The sequence below is a fragment of the Acomys minous genome (genome assembly GCF_964271855.1).
Source record: "Acomys minous genome assembly, chromosome: 11".
NCBI lineage: Eukaryota > Metazoa > Chordata > Mammalia > Rodentia > Muridae > Acomys > Acomys minous.
The window spans coordinates 89,659,728-89,681,617 of record NC_140492.1 but is presented as its reverse complement, the minus strand read 5'-3'; the positions used below and the strand labels follow the sequence as shown (position 1 = coordinate 89,681,617).

At 41.8% G+C, this 21,890-nt stretch overlaps 1 protein-coding gene across 2 annotated transcripts in view; it reads right to left on the bottom strand.

Moving 5' to 3' along the window:
* HAPLN1 (hyaluronan and proteoglycan link protein 1) overlaps positions 1-13,827 on the bottom strand; it is a 66,839-nt gene extending 53,012 nt beyond the window's left edge. The window contains exon 1 of one of the 2 annotated variants that reach the window (XM_084801952.1): positions 13,518-13,827. The gene's annotated coding sequence lies outside the window, so the exon portion shown is untranslated. The remainder of the gene's footprint in view (positions 1-13,517) is intronic. The other variant, XM_084801951.1, reaches the window with a different exon arrangement.
* Between the last annotated feature and the right edge of the window lie 8,063 nt (positions 13,828-21,890).

Here is a 21,890-nt window from a genome sequence, read left to right as displayed (position 1 = left end):
AGACAGAGAGACAGAGAGATAGAGACAGACACAGACACAGACAGAGACAGAAAGAGATAGAGAGACAGAGAAAGACAGAAACTCAGAAAAAGACGGAGACGGAGGATAGGAGGGTAAGAGGAGAGAGGAGGGAGGAAGTGTTTGAGATGGAAAGAAACTATCTAATACATACACACTTTACATGTATGCTTTACAGGCTGAGGAAACTGCGATTTGGTAAACCTGATGCTCAAGTGTGAGGTGTTATTGGGTGCAGAGATGGAGAAGACAAGTGGTGGATCCGTGACGGCTAATCGTTCTGATCACCTGTGTGTCACGACCCCTTTGACAAACCTCTGTTTCCAAAAAAACATTCACATAACACTAGAAAAATAACAGTCATGATATAGCAATGAAAGTAATTTTATGGTCGGGGATCATCACAATGCGAGGAACTGTATTAAAGAGTCATAGCACTTGGAAGGCTGAGCTCCATGGTACTCCTGTGAGAACATTGTTTGAGACAGGATCTCTGTGCATGGTCCTGGTTGTCCTGGAACTTGCTATGTAGATCAAAGTTGCCTCAAACTCACAGAGATCCTCTTGCAAGTGCCTTTCAATTGCTGAAATTTGTGTGCTCTGCTATGGCCATGGATGAGCTTGATCAGGTTAGTGTGGGTGGCACCTTCTGTGGGTGGTAGACCAGCCACAAGAAACTGGAGATAAAACCTTTCCACCTTTTGCCTTCTTTTCTTACCATATTGCTATCAAGTTCATCTATTCTGTTGCTGCCACTGTCACTAGTATTGCTGGCCTTGCAGCATTCTTTCACGTCTTTGATAACATGGCTTCTTTGGGATGCCCAGAACCCATGTCCCCGCCCCCCAAATGGAGGCATGTCTAGTGCTTGTTTGTTGTGATCCCAGCATGGGAAAATAGGGAGAGGCCGATCCCTGGGGTTTGCTGGAAACAGGCCTGGCCTCAAAAATAAAGTATATGTCTCCCTACTAATGATACTAGACACTGATCTCTGGGTTTCACATGCATGTGCACACATATGCACTCACTTGAATATGCACACCTAGGGACACAACACACTATGCTCTACTCCCATAATGCACAGATGTCAAGGGTCTGGAAAGCAGAAAGCCCAACAGTTTACGTCTAGTTGGTTTCTTGTTTAGAATTTTTGTTTCATAAAAATAGCATATTAATCATGTCTGACCTTTAGCCATGCATTATGTCCTGGTACAGGCAAAGGGGTAAAGGGACGGTATGATGAACATTTGCAAAGATATGTAATAAAAAAATAAGGCCACACTTCAAGTTATGCCAACCATAGTAAGCTGGAATTTCCTTTAGGGTGAAAATACTCAACCCCTCCTTTGAACAGTTAATGAATAAACGTATGGACATAATGATCATACTAAGTTTAGTTTCTGTTATTGAGGTGATCATCAGCTTCATGTCACAGATCCTGAGTGACAATAAAATGCTTGTCCTACTCTGCTCTCTGATGACTGATTCTAACAATAACAATATACAATGAAGTAAAAAATAGTGAAGTGCATCCACCATGGCTTTCAAAGTAAAGAGTTTCCAGCTGTATTGACATCTCTTCCCCTTTTCTATTCATTTATTAAAAGGAGACCTGTGGAGGAATGATATTATCTTATTAATTTATAACCTTTGCTAGCCAAAAACCTTTGCTTCCAGATAATGCTAATCTAAATAAGAGATTTTCTTTTGATTTTCAAAGTTCTCAAGCTCAAGTTCTGTTCCAGCTCATTAAGACCAATACTGAGAGTGATTATGAAATGGCTTAGAAGCCAGATGAAATAAAGTGATCTGTAATGTTTGAGTCAGTTTTTTCCCCCACAAACCAAACTTAGAAGAAGAGCATGCATTTTTGCATTCATAAGTGCATTGCTAAGCTGTGAGCCAGATGAGATGTATTTCATGCGACTTCACAGGTCCTACCTAGGACAAACATGGAAGTGAGGATGGCCAATCTTGTGCATCCTGAGGAAAAAACTTTCCCCCAAGACACTACAGGTGCCTGCACCGGTTACATCTTACACTGGGCATTTCTACATTGGGTGGGAGGTTAACTGAGGCAGTCTGGATTCTGTATTTTGAGTCTTATCCTTCCTTCAGTTTAGAACTCCCAAAGGAGTAGGACAATAAACAATCTCATAATAAGAGTCTTATAAATCACCAAAGAAGGGCATTTCCGCAGGGGGGGGGGGTGGCGGGCTGCAGCGCAAGATGAATAAAACAGCTTGAAATAATATAGTGAACATAAAATATCAAGAAAGCCCTGAGAAGAATGGGACCTCACCCCAGCTGGATACCAACTAGAAGGCCTGGAGGAAAGGCTCTCACTCATCCTGGCAGGAGCCTGGTATCCTGGGGATGCTGGCATGGGAGGGAAGGAGGCCTACTGCTGAGTGCAGACTCAGGGGACAAGACAGACGATCTGGAAGTCTCATTCTTGGATCCTTTATTGTGAACTTGCTTTTGCCTGGGTTCCTGATGTTTCCCTGTCAGTGGCTAAAATAGGACATTGTCAGATATCCTATAGAAAAATAAACCCTGGCCAAGGGGTGGCTCAGCAGGTAAAGAATTTCCTGGCACGCCTGGGCACCTGAATGATAGGCTGGAATCCATGAAAAGGTGGAAAGAAAGAAGCAACTCCTTACCGCTGTCTGCACAGTACCTGCACCCCCACACGGGTACTGCAGACACGCATTCATGTGCATACAAAGAGTCCAAATAAATAAAAACTGAAGGGGAATAAAATCCTTCATAATTGCTTATTTGCTATTGTTCTTTTTTGTTGTCCATTTTTGAGACAGGGTTTCCCTGTGTACTTTTTAGATAGATGAGCCCATTTGAGGATGTGTTTAGAATTCTTTTCCTGATATCATTAGGACCACCCAGCAGCTGGAAGTAGACATCAGGAAGAGGGCTGCCATCAACACACATCTCTATCAGGGCCTTCCCCATCAAGGCTCTCTGACACCCTTCATCATTGAAGACTGCGTTGAGAGAAAACAGGTTGGGCAGTTCAGTGCTATGTGAGCTAAGGTCAAATCAATATACTGGTTTTTTGGCCTTAATTAAGAAGAGTGAATTTTCTGAGTGATTATGTGTGCCATTCATTTTGTCTGGAGTCCCTCACTATTGGGAGAACGTCAAGAATGGAGACACTGAGCTCAACGGATAAGGTTTACAGGGATTTAACCAGAAGGGCATGAGATACAGGGTCGAGTTTTTGCTGATGGAGACAGAAAAGGCATGTATGCTGGAGATGCTTAAGGGATAGTGCTAGGAGGCTGGCTCTCCAGAGCTTTTGTCCTTGAGTGGAGGAGACAAAATGGTGCCCTTTACTAATGGAGCTAGATTGGGGATTTACAAATTCAGGAGAAGTGAAAGAGTTCACTTGGTGTGAGGAGTTTTGAATTGTTTGTTAGCTATCCTGGCAGAGGTGGTGAGAATCTTCTACAGAAAAGTTTGGGTAGATTGTTAACACCTGAGAGTTGACCAACAGTTGGTGAGAGGGTGTAATGTATGGGAATCAATGAGTACATGCAGGAGAACGTAAAGAGTGAGGAAAAGTGTTCAGGTAGAGGCTGTTAGCAAATAGCCCATAAGTAATTACATTTGGGAAAGAATAATACTCCCCTTGTGGGATCCGCTCTTTACCATACTTGCTTGTTGCACAAATCGGCAAATATTCAAGCATGATTAAACTCTAATAGGAAATAATGAGCAAAGTCAGAGGCATTGAAGATACCAGAGAAGGGAGTCAAATGGACAGAAATTTCTCCGAGACTAGAAGAAATGGTTTACACAGCTCTGGGAACAATTCTCAGACTCTTAAGAGCCAAAACAGAAAAGGTCCTGATTAAAGGAAAGGTGGCCTGAGCTTTTAATCTCAGCACGCCAGGAGGGAGAGGTGGGAGGAAAGAGGCCAGCCTGGTCTACAAAGATAGTCCAGGACATCCAAGGCTACACAGAGAAACCCTGTTTTGAAAAAACAAAACAAAACAAAACAAACAAAGGTCCAAATGGTTTTCAAATTTTTGATATTATAGTTAGTGGGGAAAAAAACCTCCACAAAATATAGGAGTACTGTCTAGGGACTAGTTTTGACACAAGGGTGTGGGAAGCCTTTCTTTATGTGGATATTGTGTTTAACATAAATCAGACAAAGGTCTGCTACTTTCAGCTTAGGGGAAAGTATATTTTAAAGGAGTATCATTGGTTTGTGTCACAGCATCACCTACTGACCTGATCCTGTAGGTGATCATAGTATAAATCTCTTCAGGATGACTTCCTACTTTATTGGCATAGTGGGAAGAAGATGGGTGGGCAAACTGTGATGAAAAAAGTATTTGCCCGGCAGATCCCTTTGCAGGTGATGGGAAGGCCAAGGATGCATAGGATGCTAGTGAGCTGGCTGAGCAACGCAGGGGGAAGGGATGTTCCAGCTGAGGGTCTGTGCAGCATCTGAAAGCTGGCTTCAGCCACTCCAGAAGCCAGTAGTTGAGAACTCCAAATTTTCTCACCTAAGTGATTGAGATGGTGATAATTTTTAACTTCTGTATCAGTAAAAATGTCTTCTGGGACTTTGTTTGTTTGTTTACATTTCTTTTTGTTTCAAAAGTGCTATTGCTTTGATTTAAGAAATGGCTTGGGGTCGATGAAAGGAAAATGAAGTAAATAGATCAATTTTGAAATGATTGAGTTCACAAAATTTGTGGTAAATCCATGTTAGAAAGTTAAGTCACCTGAAAAGTCTAGCATATACAAGTAAATTTACCCATTATATATAAATTCATAAAATACTGAATGACTTTTAACTCAGTGATTATCTTTAAAATGATAAAATTACTTGAAGATAAACTCAGAAAACATTTGAGTTATAAACCTCGTGCTTTCTTGGCACTGTAGTTGATAGCACTTGGGGAAAAAAAAATAAAACTTATTAGTCCCAGGTAAGGCAGTTTTAACCATCAAGATGTTAACCATTTGTTGTACTGGGCAATCCCTACAAGTACCACAAGGTGGCAGCAAACCAGCGAAATAATAAGCAAAGTAAAAACGCTCTTCCAGCTACTGTGCAGTTAGAACATTTGAGTTTATATCTCTTCTACCTTATATATTTTTATGGATGTCTAATATTCTATTGTAAATGATTGTTCTGGCCTAAAATTATTTCTGGCTTGCAAAACCAAAAACTGTGAGTACTAGTACACATTCAAGGCTCGTGACACCACTGTTAAATATTGTCTACAGTTTCAATATACTACAATTTGATCATTTTATTTGGTCATCTATTTGTTCACTTGAGAAAGTGTGTTCTTACGTAGTCCAGCTGACCTTGAACTCAGGATCTTACTGCTTCAGCTATCCTAAGAGCAAGGTATAGACAATCATATCTGTTCATTTTTAAAAATACAGTAATCTCATTAATAAATTTAGTTTTGTAGGGCTGGAGATCTAAGCAGTAACGTAGCATGTGCTGTGCTTTTATGCATAGAAATAGACTCTGACCCCCTCTCTCTCTCTCTCTCTCTCTCTCTCTCTCTCTTTCTCTCTCTCTTTCACACACACACACACACACACACACACACACACACACACACACACACACACAAAAACACAAATACATTCAATAACTTCATTCACTGTCTGTTGGAAGTGTTCAAAAGCACTATGAAAGAATCCTTGTGTTGGTAAATGCTAGTTACAGTAACTCCCATTGAAGGTGAGATGACAGCTTTAGTTAGCAAAAAAACCACAGCATACTCAGCTAAGTCTGAATCTCAGATACGCACAAGAGAGTTCTGTTTAGTATAACAAGAATGTTCCATACAATTTGCAGACATTTTTTTATATTAAAATTGTTCAATTACTTATTTCATTTACCTGGCAATTCTGTTCAGATCAAAGAACTAGAAAGAAACACAAGTTACTGAGAAGACAAGGAAATTTAAGCATCCTGAACTTTCATTTTGACTTAAAATGTAGAAACCTTGAGAATCCAGGAGCTAGTGACTGGATTGCTCACTGTCCTTGACCTATGCGTCATCCTGTGGGCAAGTCATTCACATGTCAAGGTAAACACTGTGGCTATGGTTAATCAACTCCGGTGAATTACCATCTGTGCCACACATGGATTGCTGACTTTTAAACAACAGCGTGCAACACCGTATATTTAAAGTTAACTAAGTATTGGATGGAATTGAATAAGTAGCTACAGTGCAGGCATTTTGGGGTCTTATTCAGGGTTATCATTATGAAAAATCTGTCATTAGTTCATCAAGGCTTGGAGATGCCATTTTAATTTCATTTAATTCAACAAACATGTCTGGCATCTTCTCTGTGCAGGGGGATGGTGGGAACTGTGAGATGCAGAGATGGCTGGGATGCTGCTATGACCCAGCTCAGAGAGTATTTACAGTACATAAGACAAAGGCCACAGGGAGACACCAGGCGAGCATGTGGGGCAGCAGTGGTACGCTTGCCTAGACGATTTTTCAAATTAACAGTCTAACGCTAACGGTTCAAAAATCTCCACTTCCAGCCCGACTTTCTCCCTAGACATATGTGTTAATCCAATTTGTGTGGCCCCAGAGGTGGTTCCCAAGTTCTACTTCCAGTTTCCTCCTAGAATATTGCACTGTTCCTTCCTGCCAGTCTGAGTCACCAGCATCCCTCCTCTTACGATCGTTAGAGCCTTGAATCATTCTCATCATCCTGGAGTTGCCTCTCCAACTCAGTCCGCGCACCCTCTGGCGCAAAGGCCTCTGCACCAATTCCTTGCTTCCAGCATCGTTTTCAGTTTTTGTTTGTTTTTCTTTGTTCTTTTGATTGTTTCTGATGGTGGGTCTAGGCTTAATTGAGGGTTTCACTCTTACTAGGAATGTGCTCTGCCATGGATCTTTTATCCCATCTCCTGGTTTTTCTTAATTTTAGAGATTTATTGAAATTATTTGGAGATGTATTGAAATAATTTTAAAATTACTTATTTATTTTTGAGTTTATTTAAATTTCAACTTTACTGATATACTAATTATTTGAATCTGAGAAGAACTTATGAATTTGACATTGATGGATAAAACGAAGACAAACAAAGCCAGGGAACAGAGACTCAAGAGAGGATTAGGTGCAGAAGGGCAGGAACTGGACATAGAAAATCTAAAAGAAACCCCATGTTGAGTACTCCAGTGGACACTAGTCAGTGTCAGGTGTCATATGGCTTAGCTAGGTGGGTGAGCTTGGTGATGTCGCTCATCCAGTTTACAGAATGAAAGAAAAGGATGCTACCTCTCCAAATCAGGATCATCAGCCTTAGCAAGTTGATGATGAGCTCGACTTAGTGTGCTGCCTCAGAATCACATCTCACAGGAACACTAAACTACAATGACCTGCTCTAACACATAACAAACAAACAAAGGCTGTATACAACTCCAGGTGAGCGGGACCTGACAACATCTTCTGGCCTCTGCAGGAACTGGGCAGCTATGCAGATGTGTGCAGGCAAACTTCATACATATAAACCTTTAAACACTTATGTAAATTAATTCAAAACACAAAATAAAAATATAACCATCAGTAGATCTTATGTTAATCGAACCTAACCCTGGAAGAGACATAAAGAAGTGATTCCTGTTAGTGTTAATTTTGTAAAGCCAAGGAGGAATTTTTTACTGTGATATTTATTTATTTATTTAATATATATTGCAAAATTTGTTTCACACACAAAAAGACTATGCTCAGTATCAATGGCAAACGTTTTCTAAATTAATTGTACCTAAGCATATAAGAATGTGGATCTGAACGAAGTTGGCTTTGACTCAAATTTTTAACATGATGGTTGTTCCTGTGTGCACACCTCCCTATCTTTTTCCAGCTCCTTGACTTTGTGGACTGTATGTACTAAATCTGGCATTCCTCCTGTCACCTCTCTCCAGACCTGGACCTATAGGTTGGCATTTGGAGGCCCAAACAGTAGCACACAAATATCTCTGATACAAAGCGCCGCAAGGAAGGACAGAGGACACATGGGTAATGACTGAGGGAGCAGGAATATTCAAGCGCTTTGGCCCTTGGTGTAGAAGTAGAGATATTTTCTGCTCAAATTGCTAGGAGAGGTAGAAAAGCAAGTTGATCAGGTTCAGTTCAAAGGATCCAGCGGTCAGCAGGAGCCAGAGTCCTTTGAAGGTTTACAAACAGACCTTGGGGGAGCTCTCAGGAGGAGCAGTGACAACTATAGAGACTGAAGACAGAAATTACCCCCTTTGGGGCCAGCACAAGACACCTCCAGATGTTTCAAATTCTTTCACTTAAAACAAAACATTTACTTTAAGAGATAAAGGACTTGAAGTGTAAACGCATGAATAGAACTCATTCAGGCTTAGATGTAATGAAGATGTCAATAAATCAGAAAAGCAGGTGGTTCCCTGGGAGTAGGGGGCTGGGGAGCATTGGTCACAGTTTACGGTATACAGGGGGCTGGGAAGTTTGCATAAGTGCAAAGGAAGGAGGAATTAAGAGACCTGGGAAGGTGAATTTCACCTCTTTGTCATTTTGGAGTGGTGGTTCAGGATGTGTGTCCACCTGTCTTCTCCACGAACCTGAGAAATCCTTGCAGTAATTTCGGCACAGAGCCTGCAGGAGGCCGGCCTGGTGCAGGTAATCAGCACCCACTCTTCCTCGCCCAAACTGAATTTTAGACGTAAGCTCGTAGACAGCACGGGCGGGCGCACAAATGTAATTTGCTTTTCCTGATCATCTGAACAAAGTATTCTCAGCACCCTATGCCTGTTGCGGTTCTGGGGTATCACGGCTGTCTTCTTGGATCTAACTGTGTTTATGCAACCAAGAAATACAGCTGTTATCACTTCAGCTAGTTGAAATGGAAATGACTTCTGAAAATGCAGCTTCACTATTGCCCCCGTGCCAAAAAGGAGTCTAAAACTTTTGCCTCATTTCTATCACTCGAAGCATCAATCACAAAGTTACTAACACTTCAGGATTCTGTAATGCTTTAGGCCCAGTACCATCGAATTTGACATTCTGATTATTTTATAATAGATTTTCCTAATATAAAGTAAGGAGTTACAGCACATAATGCTACTACAGTGACTGACAAATAGCTCATGCTCAGTAAAATTGTGCTGACTGAACAGGTGTATTCTTGAAAGAGGTGACCCTTAAAAGTTAAAAGTCAGAGCCAGAAAGAGTCCTGTAGTGTGAAGACTGAGACGGAAAATCACTCACAATATTGAAGAAATGATTTACTAATTGGAGTTTTCAGAAATTAAAATTCAACAACCAACGAAGTAAGGTTGGATTAGCTTTGGAATTTTAGAATTGACAGATAGAAGGGACTTTTTGATTACTCCAGGGAACAGAGTCAAACTTTGTTCTAAGTTATTTTTATCCCACAGGCTTTTGCTTTTGTTTTATAACAGGCTTCCTGGTCATCTAGAAATGTGCTTGCCTCACATGGATAAGGTTCTGGGTTTAATTTCCAGATTCATAGATAGACAAAAGCCAGCCAGCAAGCAAAGAAATCAATCATAAAAGAGGTGGGCTGACATTTGACATTCAAAAATAAAACAAGCTTGGCTTTCTTTAAGAGACAGAACTAAGAGTCTTAATTCCCCACCTCACCTTCTTGATCCCCACGAGTTCCTGGTCCCCATGAGTGGGTCAAAACATCACACAGAATTCTGAACACAAACCAAAGGCAGCCACATCACACCACGTCGGCGAGTGGTTCCTAGTTCCCTCATCCACAAACCATCAGAAGACTTCAGGTCTTCTTCGGTAACAGTTTTGCAATCCAAGACTGAACCTCTACCTTCAGGGCACACAGCTGTCAGGTGGTCTCTCACCAGCACTCACTCTGAGTAAATATGGGGTTTCCTCTTTATCATACAGTGGCCAGATAAAGCATTATTTTTTCCCCTTTGCTGCCAAGAATGAAGACACACGTCTCACTTTACATGAGTGATGGCCCTGATTCTGCCATTGCCTCTGTTCGACTCCAGGTTGGTGACATTCATGAAAGAATATTTGGTGAGTGGCTGTCTTTTTGTCATTGTTGGGTCCCAGTGCCATACAAGGACAAACAAGAAACCAAAACCCAGAACTCCTGGAAAGGGGAGTTCTTCCTTCATAAGAACAGGCCTGACTATACTTTAGTACAGCTGAGAAGCTCAGCAGGTGACACATTCATCAGACTGTTCCTACTGAGGCATTGTACTTTACAATTGGACTTTACAACTCATCTTTATGAGTCTCCATTTACTCAATGCTGCTGCCATTACACCATATATCTTGCAAGGAGCCCATAGGAGTAATAATTCATGTACCTCTTAGAGAAAAAGTGTTTTGAATGAGCTATACCCATAATGAACCTCCAACGATAGCCTAGAAATCCCTACTGCTGCTGTCAAACAGTGGTAAACATGCTTGTCCAGGAAGGTTTTCCTATCGTAAGACCTTCACCGAACCAAAGTCTCTGTTTTGAAATTTCATGTGAGCAATAAAGATGGATAAGCTTGTCCTCTATACTAATCATTAATGTTTAAGAGCACTTCATAAAATATCCCTAACATTTTTAATTTACATAAAAATTAGACTTATTTTGATTCCTACTAGTAGTATCCACTCCACAGTGTGTCATTTGGTCAAGGGCAAAATGTATCAACCGAACAAACTAGTATACCTAAAAGCAATTTTGGCTATATTTGTCAATATATTTAAAAATTTAAAATAAATATGCAGTATGCAAAACAGATTTGGTAACAACACACTATAAAGAAATTTGTTTCTACTTGAGAAACTAATCCATGACAGTGTTCTCTCTACCTTTCTTTGAGCTCTGTAATAATGTCTCTTTACATTAGACGTGAGTTGTTTAATTAAACTGTATAATCTGCTCAAGAAGGCAGAAAGTTGACAGCAAATTAACCAATGGAGGGTAAAGTGATTTTAAATGCAACCACTGGGAATTCAATAAGCTGTTCAAGTGAGGCGATGATTTTTAATTTACATAAAAATTAAACTTATTTTGATTTCTATTCTTAGCACCCGCTCCACAGTCTGTCATTTAGTTAAGGGTAAAATGTAACAAACTAACAAACTAGTCAGTTTTTATGTAATTGATCCCCAAACCAAGGAATTATTAGAGGTTCATAAGTAAGCCTTCTGTACACATCCACTAGGTGGCGATGAGGGACCACGTTTGACCCTAAACGACAGACGCTCCCATTCACAGGGTAAATGAAGGGCTGCGTTATTAATTTATGCCATCGCGCCCTCTCTACACCTAATGTTTGTTTAATCAGCTGTTTCCTCTAATCCTCCTCACACACTATTGATTAACTTTTCTAATATGGTCATATTTCTGTTTTTCTTTGCTTCTCCTAACATTTTGTTACCTTTTGAATGACGGGGCAAGTACATTTAAATGGCGTAGACTAAGTAAGTGATGTGGTTAATAATAATGTCTGTAGGTGGTCGAGAATCTAATTGGATGCAACGGAAGACTGTGATGCAAAAAACTGTTTCCAAATTTTCCCTTGGCTGCTACTGGGTTACCATTAATCTTCAGATTGTAATCTGGAAAAAATAAAATAAGTCTGGGGTAAAAGGAAACGAAAACTGGTGTTTTCTAAAGGAAGTCGTTTCCTGAATATGATTTGTGTTCATCTTTACGAAGATGAAGTGCAAAGACAGTCCCATGTCTTCTTCAGGAAATACCACTACTCCACACCCAAAGCTCTAAAAGAGAGGAGTGTTCAGAAACCCATCACCAGAAGGTGTTTTTCTGTATACTCTGAATGTATTTATACTGGATTTGTTACTTACTCCCAAAGGAAGGAAAACGAACTGAAACCACTAGGGACATAATGAATCGATTCTTCTCTGTGAAGGTTCCCTCAGTACTTCTGAATTAGTGTCAGTCACTCCTCTGAGAGACAGTGCCTTGTTAGAAATAAATGGTTTGCTTCATAGGAACACGGTGTTCCCCTCTCCTAGCCGGCCTGAGAGCCCTGGGTGCTCCTGTTTGGAGTACTGGCCCCTGGGTGCCATGGGCCAGCGGTCTTTTAAGGTTGCTGCCTTTCTTTTCTAGTCCTTCCATTAGTTCTCAGAAATTTTACTTTTTCCTTATTTGTGTTTCTATTTCTAAGCAATTTGCAGTTTACTGAAGAAGTCACTAAAAGGGAAAAAGGTAAAATAATTTCATCCCTTAGCTGAAACTAATCACATCTGTATCTGTGCACATATATAAAACTAAAGAGTAAAATGTAATAGCCAAGAGTCCTTTAACAAACGTTCTGTTTCATTAAATATGGTGAAAAATACTCTCATTCAAATATACCCCTGATGATATATTTTCATTAAAAAACAGTTCTCCTTTATTTCATTAAAATGTGTATAAAGTTACTGAAAACTCTGGATACTGGAATAATCAAATAGAGATGGTTACCAGAAACTGCATTTGGAATGAATAAATATTACATTTATTAGGAAATCAATTCACAAACTTTATTTCTTCATAACCATTAGGCTCTAAGCAGCCATCCAGTATGTTTGATTTCATGACATCACACTGGACCACTTACAGAAGATTTTCCAGCCTCAAAGTACCCAAATGTACCAGCTACTTTGTGTACTTTTCCAGTGATAAATGAAAACAAAACAACTTATTTTCAAACGAATAGACTCTATTATTTGAACACAACAGGCATATTCAACAGAAGAGTACAACTTAATCTACCCCCAGGAGTTCAAGTTTGCTTTCATTAATGAGCAGCTTCAGTGTGCAAATAACTCTTTTAGACAACTTTGAAAAAAAAGTGTTGTTAACAGCTAGGACTTGAAATGTTTTTTAGCTCATTTGACAGTTTCCACTGACATGATTTTTCTGAAAAAAAAAAAAGCATCATAATCATCCGTTCGTAATTTAAAAATTACCCAGGGAGACCTAGGTACAACAGGGTGTTTCAAAGACTGTCAGACTAACAGGTAGTACTTATGACTGAAGAAACTTTCTTTTTCACATAAACCTATATATCCCCCAAGACAGAAGTCATAAATCTGGGGTGGACATTTTCATTCCCCAGCTCTTCCTCCAGTCTGCACCATCCTTTTCTCATCTCAGATGCTATAAAACTGCTAGTTGAGATACAGATGGAAAACCCACCATTTGGAACCATGCGCCTCTCAGATTAATAACAGCAGTAGCCAAAGCTAGGAAAACTTGAGTTAATTCTTTCTTCGCGTCTAGACTGAACCTCTTTATTGCAATGATATTTCATCTGACAATAAAGTTTAAAAAGTGGAGGTGCTATGTTAAAGGCCGGGAAAAATAATAAAAATTGTTTACTATGTTGCCATTATATTCACAACGCTCTGAAATATTTAAGGCATCAAGAAAGATCTGAAAGAGATGGAGGAAGAAAAAAAAAACCCACCAAACAGAAATGATGGAAGATTTTTTTTTTTACCTTGTTCTGAAATCCAGTTCAGAAGTTTCCCGGTTCTCACTTAGTTGGGAGTTGGAAATGAAGTGAAGCTAAGACTCCTCCTCACCTTAAGTTTGTCTCTGGGCGAGTGTGGTGTGGGTGTGGGTGTGTGCGCGCGTTAGAGCGCGTGTGTGTGTGTTCAGAATGTCTCTTTGTGGTGCTGGGTGGCAGAGGTCCTGATCCGGGGATGAAGGAGGCACCAAGAGCAGAAGAAAAGCAAAGCGTCACCAGGAGAGTTCTCCCTGACCCTCTAATTACAGCCTCACAGCGCTTCTTGCAAACTTCGGGGGTGGGGTTGGGGGGGGGGGGAGGGAGGGGCTGCTCTGTGCCCAGACCTTGTAAAACAGCAGTCTCTTAGATGACTTTCCCTCTGCTCAGATCCGGAAGATTCAGCTCCGCAGTTCAGGAAAAACAGGAGGCCAACCACAAGCCTGGCCCCCACCCCCCATTCGCCTCCACCTCCACCTCCACCCCCACCCCCACCCCATACCTCCTGCTCCCAGTCTAGAAAGGCTGGGAGGGGTCTGTGGGGGGGATGAATTGGAGCCTCTACTGACTGACTCCCTACAGGATGGTCACCTCGTGGTTTTAATCTCTTCATGAAAGGCAAATCCAAGAGTGGGCACGAAACTTCCGAAACTTTTACCCAAATTGCTTGTTCTGCCCAAATTGTTGGCTGCTGGACTCCGTATAAATGTTAAACTACATCTCCGTTAACCCATAACTGCTATTGTGTCCTTAGATGATAGTGCCTAAGAACCTGAGTTTATTTATAGAGTGAGGAATGTCAGGGGGAGGCTGGGTGCGTGGGGCTGGACTATAGATCCACACTCAGGATTAGAACCAGATGTCGCAGGAGGCAAGCGCGCGGACACACACACACACACTGTCTCTCTCTCTCTCTCTCTCTCTCTCTCTCTCTCTCTCTCTCTCTCTCTCTCTCTCTCTCTCTCTCTCTCTCTCTCTCTCTCTCTCTCTCTCTTAAAATAACTACTGGGGAAGATGCTGGGAACACGCGAGAAAACGCCTCCTGAACAAATAGACATTTATTTATAACTCGAGGGAGAGTATATAGGTCCATTGATTCCTGCCCTTGAGTAACCAAGGGGTTTGGAGAGGAAATGGGTTCATATTTCAATAACAGAGCCACCTTTGACTGGGCCTAGGAAAGGTGGGGCGGCGAGGGGGGAGAGGGGAGAAAAAGAAAGGAAGACACCGCAGGAAGCAAATGGCTGTTGGAGCAGCCGGAGGAGGCAACTGATCAGGCATCTGGGCTGAAAACAAGCAAACAAGCCCATGGGGCTCACAGTCAGAAGAGAGAGCCACTACTGGGCGCAGCGCAGAGGGGGCGCGAGCCCTGGGCAGCATGGGGGCACTCCACGGTCCATAGATGGCATCCTGGGGGCGAAGGACGGAGGGCGGTTCATCACTGCGGGGGCCCCAGCTCCGGACAAGGAGGGAGGAGCTCGGCATAGGGTCCAGGGGTAGAAAGACTGGTGGCCCTAGGCACTAGGCAGATGAGCAGTGGGGAGCAGGCTGGAAGGAGGGTGGTTAGGGACTCCAGGTCTGGTAGGTGACTGGGCAGAAGCGCTACTGATGGCAGAGGCTGAAGATCTGAGACCTCTAGCTAGCGGAGAGGGGCGCTATTGTCTTGGAGATAAAGCCTAAGTAGCGCACTGTGGTCACTGCTTCCTCCGGGACTCCAGAGGGAGGCCGGGAAAGCCTTGGAGGCGCGGGGGGGGGGGGGGGGGACATTCTTCCCCGGTTATTTTGTGAGCTGTCTCAGAGTTCTTCCGTTCTTCCTTCCAGGAGTGCCCTGTCTGTGCTCCCCCTCCCCACCTTACCATTGGGTCTTTGGGGATTTAGGTGCCTGCGGGATAGATTTTGTTTATTTATTTTTTTATTTTAGTTTTATTTTGTAAAGATGAACTATGTGTGTCTAAGAGAAGACAGTTAATTATGAAATAAAGTAAATAAAAGTGAAGCCTTTATTCAACAGGCAACCAAATACCGTTTTTTGCCTACCCAAATCTGGGCAAAGTGCTTGCCTTCATTTTATTCTGTTTCTCCAACCCGAGAAGAGGCTAACCAGTTTTGCAGTTTTATGTCAATCATTTGGAAGCTCCTGAGACAGCTGGTATTTAAGGGCCCACATTAACTGCCAATAAAAATAAGGCACAACTCTGTTTTTCAGCTAAGAAGAATCTGTATGCAATGTCTTGAAAACGTTTAGCGTGGTGGGTCTCTTAAAAAGCGTAAAAGAATTATATTTAAAAGCAAATATAGTACAATTTTTATATTCAAGAGCCATCCATGTTATAAAGGTGGTGGTGAGTAGCCATGAAATTGTATAAAGGCAGTTTAAATACGACTCTCGCTCCTTCAGTTTAAAAATGTAATTTCATGCAGTTCCCTGGGAAGTAAATTAGATCGGATGGTTCAGGATGATTGTTCCTTCTCTCTCTCTCTCCCTCCCTCCCTCCCTCCCCCCCCCCTCTCTCTCTCTCTCTCTCTCTCTCTCTCTGTGTTTTCTATTTTATATACACTTATTCCAACAATGAATTAGACAGATTTAATTAGATCTTGTCTTATCACACACAACAATGTTTTGCAAACTAATCACACCATATCACACTAAAATTTATTTATTAATATTTCATTATTTCAGGTATGACCTCATTAACTGAGATGGGTTTTCAGAAATGAAACCTCTGCTACTCTTGACAAGCCACCCTGCCCAGCCTCCCCCACTCCCCTGCCCAGCCTCCCCCACTCCCCTGCCCAGCCTCCCCCGCTCCCCTGCCCAGCCTCCCCCGCTCCCCTGCCCAGCCTCCCCCCCGCTCCCCTGCCCAGCCTCCCCCGCTCCCCTGCCCAGCCTCCCCCGCTCCCCTGCCCAGCCTCCCCCGCTCCCCTGCCCAGCCTCCCCCGCTCCCCTGCCCAGCCTCCCCCGCTCCCCTGCCCAGCCTCCCCCGCTCCCCTGCCCAGCCTCCCCCGCTCCCCTGCCCAGCCTCCCCCGCTCCCCTGTCCAGCCTCCCCCGCTCCCCTGCCCAGCCTCCCCCGCTCCCCTGCCCAGCCTCCCCCGCTCCCCTGCCCAGCCTCCCCCGCTCCCCTGCCCAGCCTCCCCCGCTCCCCTGCCCAGCCTCCCCCGCTCCCCTGCCCAGCCTCCCCCGCTCCCCTGCCCAGCCTCCCCCGCTCCCCTGCCCAGCCTCCCCCGCTCCCCTGCCCAGCCTCCCCTACTCCCCTGTCCAGCCTCCCCCACTCCCCTGCCCAGCCTCCCCCACTCCCCTGCCCAGCCTCCCCTACTCCCCTGTCCAGCCTCCCCCACTCCCCTGCCCAGCCTCCCCCACTCCCCTGCCCAGCCTCCCCCACTCCCCTGCTCAGCCTCCCCCACTCCCCTGCTCAGCCTCCCCCACTCCCCTGCCCAGCCTCCCCCACTCCCCTGCTCAGCCTCCCCCACTCCCCTGCTCAGCCTCCCCCACTCCCCTGCTCAGCCTCCCCCACTCCCCTGCTCAGCCTCCCCCACTCCCCTGCTCAGCCTCCCCCACTCCCCTGTCCAGCCTCCCCTACTCCCCTGCCCAGCCTCCCCCACTCCCCTGCCCAGCCTCCCCCACTCCCCTGCCCAGCCTCCCCCACTCCCCTGCCCAGCCTCCCCCACTCCCCTGCCCAGCCTCCCCCACTCCCCTGCTCAGCCTCCACTTCTCAGTTGTTAGTTTGGGAACTGTCTTTGCTGACAGGTCTCTAGTCTTTCTCACCACAATTTGTCTTGTGGAGATACGTGTTTAAAAGTGTTGTTCAGGTTTGATTGGACTGATGTTACATAGAATTCCAATCATTTCTGCCAATTAATTTGCTTTATTTTTCTAAAAGCCTTTTTGGTGTGTATGTGTGTGTGTATTCAATGAATGTGCATCAAAGAGATTATTTTATTTAAGCTACACACTATTTAGGTTAACTGTTCAAAGTTTTCATTAGAGCACAGCTGTTAAAATAAACAGGTTAAAATAACTGCAATGAGTATGTAAATAAATACAGAGCTATATTTTCTTTACTTAAAATATTTTACAGCAGTATAATTATTAATTGATACAATTAATTAAAAACGGGTTAATAAGGTGTAACTTTTCATTCTTTTCCTTATTGTAAGGCAACTTGACTAAACAGAGAAAAACCAAATAAACTAGAACATCAAACCACTTGTTTTTCCCTAATTCATCAACAAAAGAATTTTAGCTGTTTTTTTACTTCATTCAGGTCTGGATGTGTGCACAATATAAGCATAGCTGTAACACTTTACAGCATTAAAAAATAGACAGCTAAAATACCATTAGGCTTTGATATGGAATAAATTTATTCCCAAGCAGAATGCTATTCCTCCCGGCATACTATACTTCTAATAAAACAGGCATTTATATTCCAATGGAGATGATCTCAGCTCACCCAGTCTTCAAACTCCCAAACAGACTGTTCTATTATCCATTAAATTCCAGAGAACTGCTTCCCTGTGAACTCTTGTTTCCTGGAATTTTTGCCTCGGGCTAATATTATACCTGGTTGAACATCTGCTAAGATAAAGGTGCAACTACGTGCACTCTGAGGCACCGGGGGAGAAAAGCCATTTGACCTTTCTGTCTGAGGGCTCAGAACTTCATTAAAGCGCCTCTTGGGAATGTGGGCATAACCATGAGAAAGACATCGTTTGTAATTAAGTCCTTCCCACTGGCTATATTCCTGTTGAACTCAATGATTAAAATACAAATTCAATATTCTAAATGGTCACAAAGCATTTGATAAAAGGTTATTTTACATTCAATGCGGTGGGGGGGGGGGAAGAGAGATTTCCAAGGGCCCACTTTCTGCACTCTCATCCAGCAACTGTTCGGCAGACCGACTCTTCAAAAGGGCAAATGCGATAATTAGGCAATAAATTGTTCAAATGTTAAGAGCCGAGCCCTTCCAGAAGCTGGTAAGTCCAAATGGACACGGAGCGAGTGATAAATAGCCTCAGCTCCAGAGAAGTGCATGCCTACATGTGCCCATGGCTGTTCTTTGGGTTGGCTTTGCTTTCACCATCAATCAACTTTCCCTTAGTCGGCTCCTCTCTCAGTGTTTCTCCTCTACAGAATATCCAAGCTGTTCTTTCATCTTCCCCAAATAAGTTATCATGCATTTCATTATTAACTGTATTCTTGTCTACTCATGTTCAGTTCCACCTCTGTTAAAAAAATACTAGATTTAAATTTACACAATGGTGACTAATTAGAGATGACGAGAACTAATTGGAAATGAAGTGCATCAAAATCAGAATAGAAATGAAATTCAAAGAGACAGTTGAACACACAGAAATGTGCAAAAATAGAATACCCATTTAATAACCTGTTTCTAAACTTCACCAAGTATTATACATCTTCTCTCTCCTTACAACTCCACACTATGACCAAGAACATACTTTGCTTTACTGTGATGCCTTGTATTTTTTATTTATATTGTCACGTATTGATTTCTTGAGCCAAGTGTCATTTAAGCTCTCTAAGGACACATATCATATTTCTGCATCTTTAGCTTCTTCATACAGAATTGCAGCTATACCCTTATCAAAAATGATTATTGTTACCATGGAAAGTGGTGGTTAGAGAGATTATTTGTATATAAAAGTTAGAATAAAGGAGAACCTTGAATGAGTCACTTTAGAGTGTTTTGCATTTAATAGCCAATGGCATAAATAATAAATCCTCAAAGGTTGACTAATAATTTTATTATTGTTATTGATCTAATACAATTAAAAGAAACACAATACATGTTTTCTTCCATGGTTGGCTGATGAATGATTGTGTAAATGATAATCAATGAAGATGAACTGGTTTGTTCTTTTGAGAAACGAGGTTGAGGTTAGGGAGAAAATACTGTTATTATCTTAGAATTACAATATCAGTCACTTGAATATTGATTTTTCCTCTTGCGTCTGTGTAGTTCTTTTAATTTTTAACCAGTAGTGACTATAAATAAACCTGGCCCTCTTTGTGTTTTATTTCTGTTCTTTTCTTATAACTTTCAAAGGAAAGGTTGTCAAGTCTAATTGCGCTGGAATGATTTATATCTAAGTCTTTGAAGGGTAAAAATGGGTGAATTAGCTAACGCATCAAGGTTGGCATAGGGCAAACCTGCTCAGAAAAGCCTGGAGGGTAGAACTTTGCTCATCTTGAAACAATAGAAAATATTCTGGAGTCATTAGAAATGGAAGGAAAGAATAGCAGAAATTAGTATCAGAAGGGTGTGAAAAAAATTTAACGGGGGAGACCTGTAAAGTCCCAAAGTCAGAAACAAGCTAACCTTGTTCCAGAAAAACAAGAAGATAGTACTTAGAAATGTTTAGAACAACTTGCTTTCATTAAGTTTTGATTAAATGGTTTAAATAGTTATCTGGTTGCTTTGAAACGTTATACATGTTTATGCTAAGCTTGATGGGAGCAAAAGATTTCTCTAACATTTCCATAAGCAGAGAATTGCTTCCCTCTTACATGACAGTTTGGAGTATGGATTTGTTAGAGTTTTCTAGTGAACAGTTCAGCGCCCCCCATTGCACACATACACACACACATACACACACACACACACACACACACACACTCACACACACACATACACAAACATACACACTCACACACACATACACACACATAAACACATAAACACATACACATATATATACACACTCACATACACACACATACACACTCACACACACATACACACATACACACACACACATACACACATACACATACACACATATATAAATTTTCTAATGCCATTTTGTGATGGAATCATCAGAAATCTCCATTTATTTTATTAAATGACAAAGTCAAATAATTTTTGAAGGGGCCTTTCAATAGTGCATGTGGCAGTGGCCTTACAATGCATTTATCTCAAACACTTCCGTTCACAGACCTGCCCAGCCTATTGATTCTACAGGGAAATAGTAAATCTGTGCGTCTTCCCTCCCACTATCTATTCCAACATATGGCTAAATTAAGACACCAAAGGCTAAACTCTATCAGAAACTGAGAAAAAGAACAAGAGGAAATGTTTCTCCTTTTGGGCCTAATTACTGCTAGTTTCCTTGTGTAAGATGCTATAACTCTTCAGTAACACTGACCTAAATGTCAAACTTGCCTGTGTAAATGCTGTTATACTTCTTTTAAGCTTAAAGGCACATTAATTTGGGAACAGGCAAATACTGAAATGAGACAACATTGGCCTACCTCTCAACTCAAGCACACAGAGAGAGAACTGCCAAGTAGCTTCAGAATCTGTGTCCTCTGGTGTTTCACATTCACAAAGTCCTTCATTGGCTCTTCTCTTCCAATAACACTTAAATAGATGTATAATGCTTTTTTTCAAAATTAAAAGAAGCTAAAATGATCGAACTAACTGTTTCCTTTTACAGAAAAGTAAATTGAGTCTAGTGAGGCTAACCATTTGTCCTAAAGTCAACCTGGTGTTTTGGGTTGAAATTCGCCTATTTCTGCATCAAGGAGCAGATGCAGGCTTAATGTATTTTCTCTAAAACGTAGCCAGGATGAATTTTTCTTCTTCTGTGTTCACTGTTTGATATCTTTATTGGGGGAACCTACCACAATTTGAATAATTGTTTTCTTAACTTACGAGTTTTCCCTGTTATGTCAAGGACATATGTTTTACCATGTCTAATTCATTTTTATATCTTTTAATGTTGTTCCCCATTCCACTCCCAGTACAGTATGAACCAATATAAGTATAAAGCAAGCTTGTTGAATTGAATCTAACCTGAACTACTGAGGGTGTGTACTAGTGCCAAGAAATTGCAGTGTAGTTTTCAGTTACATTTACTTATTTAACATTTATTTATTTACTGTATGTGTCTGCGGGCTCCTGTGCATGCAAACTCCTTTGAGTCACAGCCCATACGTGAAGGTCAATAGATGATTTGTGGAAGTCTGTTTTCTCCTTCCATCCCATGGGCCCTAGGAATTGAACTCAGATGGTCAAGGTTGTGGTGGAAAGTGACTTTCCCTATTGACCTTCTTTCCTAGCCCACCGTTAGATTCTTTATTGTTGTCTGCTATTAAAAAATTGAAAACAAGAATAAAACAAAAATAAATAAATACAATAGCATATTTTGATTTGGAGGCTCAATTTGATTCCCTTAATGTTTCTCAGTCCTTTTTTTTTTTTTTTTTTTTTTTTTTTTTTTTTTGAGTATTTTATTCTTACTGATGTCTACTCTTTTGAAGTAGCAGCCTGGTTGTTCTTCCTTACCCCTTGTCTTCATCATAAGGGTGGACATTGGGGTACCTTTAATGTTCTTGCATTCTTTCA